The following is a 5787-nucleotide window of genomic DNA, read 5'->3' on the forward strand; positions in this document are numbered from 1 at the left end:
AAGCTTGGACAGTGGCAGTGAGGTCCCCAGGACGTAGGTTTGTTTAGAGTGACCTTCTCTTAGATGGATTGCCACACAGGGCTGACGAGCTCCATCTGCCCGGGGGGCCGGGGGGCCTCTGGTGGTCTAGTGGTTAGGGTGCTGCACTCTCACCGCTGCGACCCGGGTTCACAATTCTATATAAAAAAGGAATAAATTGACAGCATGGCTGCTTGGGAACATATTGACCAGACAGCAGGGTTGCTCTTGTGGCCTGTTTGCTGCCAGTGGGACAAGTGTTTCTGGCAGTTAACCCAGGAACAGAGCAGTGCAGCAAGACTTCAGAAAAAGGCCGGACCTGGGGTGACATCAATTTCACTCTCCACCCGAATTTGCCTCTGAAGCATTTTATATGGAGTAATGTCATTATGGCTCCATCTCTGTGGGAAAAATGGCCCAAAACTGAACCAAAGAACTGCAGCTACGGCTCTCTGCAGTTAGTATTGTAAGTTGTATACAAAGCAGAAAAAAAGGAAACACTTCTATTGCGATTCAGTAAAGAGTGACTGAGACCCAGTGGGAATTTTTTTTAAATGCTTTTGTCTTTCCTAACATGAAAAATATAAAATAATTATTTGAAAGACTAATCTCAATAGAACTAGTACTGATCTTTTAAGACACTAAAATAATAATATATTTAAAGGTACTAGGTAAATTTTATTTCAGTGAGCCTTCTTTGTGCCATCATATATATGTTTTCAAACAGTGATAAAATATAAAATGCAAAAGCTAAACCAACCCTGTTTCTGAGAAAAGAAGCATAACTCCGCACAAGTAATTGTTTTTGAGGCATCAAAACTGTGGACGATGGATAACCACCATGTCTAATTATTATCTCAAAAGCCTTTGGTAAAATCTCCAGTAAGATTATGTTCTGGAAACTAACTGAACACAGGATCAGAGGTGTACAACTGTCCTGGATAAGAAATCGGCTAAGAGATTACAAAGTTCCTGGATTTCTGAATATTCCAGAAGCCATTGTGTGGCACACTAGAAGTGCTGTTGCCTAATATATTTATCTATCTGGATAAAAATATACGAACAATGAGAAAACAGATTTTGCAGATAACACATAATTGTATTGGTTAGGCAAAATCAAAGAAAGCAGCGAAGCAACTCAGGGAGACCCAGTGGTGTTAGATGAGTAGATAAGAAATGGAGGGAAAAAAAGGCATTCTGAAAGAAGCAATCTGAAATAACATTAAAATGTCTTAAAATGGTAATGTAAAAAATAAAAAATAGTTTGATATATAGTTTCTGGTGCTGTCACTGCTTAGAAGAAATATCCTCATAAAATCGAACTGGAAAAATAGTTCTACCACTGTTTGCCAGTTTTGGGCATTAAGTTAATTTAATCAACCAGGAAGAGATGTATAGTTATTTATGAATGTTTCACTGAAAATATGCCTTCTGTACATATCAGGATTTATAGAGTATTCCTCATCCAAAATGTTCTAATCAGTTTTGATCATCCTTCTCAAAGTGATAATATGACAGGAATATTATATGTCAGCAAACAGAAAAGATATGTTGGCTTAGGTTAAAAAAAAGTATAAAAAGCAGTAACTATGTGTCATGGTCTGAGATCCCCAAAATTCTAATTCCCTAGTCTAAGCCCCCCTGTCACATGTCAATTCAATGTGAGATGGGTTTTTTCCAGACAAAACACATCAGACACAAAATGGGGAAAGGGAATATATTACAATGACTGTACAAATAAATATTATAATACATTATACACACAATCACAACTATCTCTACCATGACATAAGTATTTACAATGGATCAGATCTCTTCTCCCCTCCAAATAAAAGTCCAGGAGGGAAGAAGGACAGATCCCTTCTTCAGAGCAGCAATGTCTCTAGGGCAGCAGTCATCTGTCCTCTTCACAATGCAGCAGCTGATAGCTGGATTTCTTTTCAATACACACAAGGGGATCTCCAAGCCCCTTGGCCCGCTGTCTCCAAATGAGGGTCTTTCAAGACACAAGGGGGTTTCCTTTCACCCCTCTTGGCTCTCCTTCGACTCCAAGCGAAGGTCTCACCTGTGGACTGCCAGCAGGGACTAAACTCGTTTCACCACAGGCATATCATGAAATGCAGGGGCATCTTCGTGAAAGTCCCTTCTTCAGGGGAGTTCACCCCTGAGTCAGAACATCTTGGGCAGCAACCAGAGCTCCTGTGCTCTGTTTCAAGCTGTTACCTTGGCAGCAGTGGCGAGGGGGGGGGGAAAGGCCAAGGTCACCCCCCTCTGCATTCCTCTCCGTCCCGGTCCAGCTTCAGGACGCTTTTGAGCTTCTCAGCTCCTCTCTCTCTCTCTAGTGCTGCATGTCCAAGACTCCTCTCCTTAATTGGAGTCCATCTCCCTCCTTTCTCGGAGGTCTCAAAGGAGTTTGGGGGGCCTGGTTCAGTTCTTACCCCCAAAAACTCGGGGTAGCTCTGCTGCTGACTCTCTTTTCTCGGCTCTCCTTCCAGGAGTCCTCTCTGCAGTGCTGCATGCCTCTGTTGCTTCGTCTTATCTCTTCTGGCCCTGTGCCACCATTTCTCCTGTCAGTGTTGGTCTGTCGCTACTCCTGCTGCTGCCCACGGTGGAGAAAACATCTCCCAGCATAACTACAGACACTTAGCTCAGTCTAACACTGTTCCAAGTCTCTGCAATCCCCCAGACGGGGCCGGGGGGGGGCCAGAGCCCCCCAGGGGGCTCTTGCTCTCTGCTCCTCGTGGCTTCAGAACATGGCTACCACTTCTACAACCCAACTACAACTCATCTCTTCCAGTCTGGTTGTGGTATGTTTATATTTCACAGGAGCGCAGATTGGTTCAAATCTCCAGTGTTACCACCCCTGGGGGTTACCACTTTCTTAGCTTCAGGGGGAAAACCTGGTTCAAACCACTACACTATGATTGCATGCTGTACACTTTAAATTATCATTTTTCATAACAAAGAATAGGAAGAGATACAAACAGGTCAAAAGAAACTGTGTTTAATTTATGAAGTTTGAGAGGGTACAGAACATTGTTAATTCTGTGAAGTTAATAGTTGATATATCTTCAGCTTGAGACAACATAAAACTTTGAATTAGTATAAATACATACAAGGCCCATTATGCCAATCACTGCAGATTAAGAATTAGAAAATATATGCCAGTGCAAGAATCATTTCCTAATTGTCAAAATTTTTACACTTCTGAAACATTCTAGTTTGTTGTAGGGATATGACACTGGGGCTCACATAATGGTAGTGTACGGTAGCAGTTGCAGGGTTCAGAAGAGACTTGCTAGATCAACATTAACCTAACTTGGAAAGAAGATGAAATACAAGAGGATGGGAGAAGAAAAACAAATGAAAAGGATACAGAAATAAGACTCTAGTTGTTCTAACATTGGTAACCACATCACGTTTTAAACAAATTTTGTAATGCAATATGTTTGATAAACCATTAATTATCATACAACTGGATCATAAACATGATGTGATTCTTAATAAATCATAATCCAAAATGAGCTATTGTAGAATTTTTTGGTACTATTCATATTCCTGTGGTTGGTCCTCATGCTAATACAAAAAGTATTTAATAATAGTTTTAAGGGACTTTTCTTGTTTTGTAGATACTTGTTTGTGTTTTTGGCTTTGTGACTTTTCCTTTTTGTTGCAGTGCAGTGTATTGAATTCCAGTGTCTGTATTTGTGAAACTTTCCTTTTTTTCTTTTAGTTATCTGCTACATATTATTGCCATTAAATATTCACTAAATTGAGTTGTAGCAGCCTGTGAGAACATCCAATTAAGCAGTTCATTTTCTACACATAAGGCTACAAATGAGCCACTCTTCTGTCTTTTCAATAATGCATCACAGGCTGCCCTTGATATCTGTAAAATGATTGATAAGGCAAAAGTTATTTGTAAAATACATACTAGAAATACAAAAGTAGATTGGGGGGATGATTTTGCCTTGGGACTTTCCTCTGACTGTGGGAAAGTACAGCATACTTTGATTTAATTTTTACATAGTCTATGGAAACCTGAAATGCCATATCTAATAATTCAGTATTTTCTATTTCTAACTTGTATTACTAAACCTTAAAAATCAAAGATGGAAAACACACCATAGGCTTTATTCACCCTGAAACCATCACAGGGCGGTAAATATGGCTGGTCATGGGAAAGGCTCCGGGATGTTTTAGATCTATCCAGTTTATCTTATTTTGTAGCTGACGCATTGATACACCCATGGACTTGTTTGGAGGATGTGCCAAGGCTGCAGCTGGAGGCGTGGTTGCCATCTCTGCAGAAAGAGCTGAGCTGGTCTGAGCATCAATGACAGTAGAGGTGAACCGGCTCAGGCTTCTGGGTAGCACAGAACAACTTTCTGAATGCCCAGGACCAGCCCATGCTGCTGACTTCTCACTGGACACTGACTAAAGACACTAAACTGGGTTCGCTATAGGTACTATCAAACCTCATCTGCAGTACAGACCTGTCTCAAACCCTACACTGCTTCTAACAGAGGGAGGAACAACCACTGATGAGGAAATGCAGGGACCCCCAGGTCTGTCCTCTGAGCAACTGGGCTGCTGTCTGGGTACCTCAGTGCCACGGAGGAGAGACATAAACCTGGTGCCGGTTTCCTGTGTCTCCAACCCTGGGCATGTCCAGGGATTAGGCATTTGTTAAAGCCACTGTATCCTAGGTCAGATACTGCATGCCTGTTTTGTAGCAGTTATCAGCTTCCATTTTGCTTTGTATATATCTCACCTTCTGCCACTTGCTAATTATTTCTCACCTGTCTTTGCTTACTAATGTTAGAATTAATCCACCCCTTTAATTAATTTCTGATTCCAGTGCACTGCTTCAAAATGTACCTTCTTGTTAGTACCAAAGCCCTGTGTACAAGTGTGCTGGTCTAAAGGTAAACTGGCAGGGGAAATGAACCCAACTCAAAAGAGATTATAAATCAGAATAACAATTTAATAAAAATAATACAATAAATACAGTTACACAGACAAACAATTGGTTTTAACCCACAAAACCCAGATGTATAACCCAGCACCCTGGGGCATGAACAGAGTGGTGTTCGTTGGGCCCCCCTCCCTGTCCTGAGCCCTACGTGGTCTCCCCAAGTCCAGAAGTAAAAGGAGAGGGAAAACCTGTTGGTGAGAGTGCTGGTTGCAGTCAGGTCGAGGGTGGTGGTCGCAGTCCGGTTGGGAGTGCTGTTGCAGTCTGGTTGAGAGTGGTAATCGCAATCCGGTTGAAAGTGGTGCTCTCAGCCTGGTTGAGAGTGGTGGTCTCAGTCCAGTCCAAGTTCCGGTCCTTCTCTGGATCCCACGAGTGGTACAGAAGTCCCAAGACCCCAAGATTATACATCCTCAGGTTCAGGCAGGAATGCCCAGTACCTCCCTCAGGGCGGGGAGTTCCACAATGGGTGTGAGGACAAGAGCACCCTACTATCTCGCAGGCCTCTTAACACCCTGTTTACAGCCTGAGGGGTCAGATGTGCTCTGGGCAGATGGTGTAAATGGTCTATTGATAACAGTTTCTGGGAAATTCCATGGAAGGGTATAGAATACACCGTTTTGAGTTACACCTACACAGTGATGAACTGGTCCCAGCTGTTCTAACTAGGACAACAAACTGGTCCTAAACTCTGTGGGATGTTGGTTCAGCAGACTGAAAATTGTTTGGCCATTTCATTTACATATAAGATGTAGGATTTAATTGAATTAAATATGAAGCAAAGCACTACAAGATGT

The sequence above is a fragment of the Lepidothrix coronata genome, unplaced genomic scaffold (genome assembly GCF_001604755.1).
Source record: "Lepidothrix coronata isolate B3197 unplaced genomic scaffold, Lepidothrix_coronata-1.0 Scaffold37, whole genome shotgun sequence".
NCBI classification, from domain to species: Eukaryota; Metazoa; Chordata; class Aves; order Passeriformes; family Pipridae; genus Lepidothrix; species Lepidothrix coronata.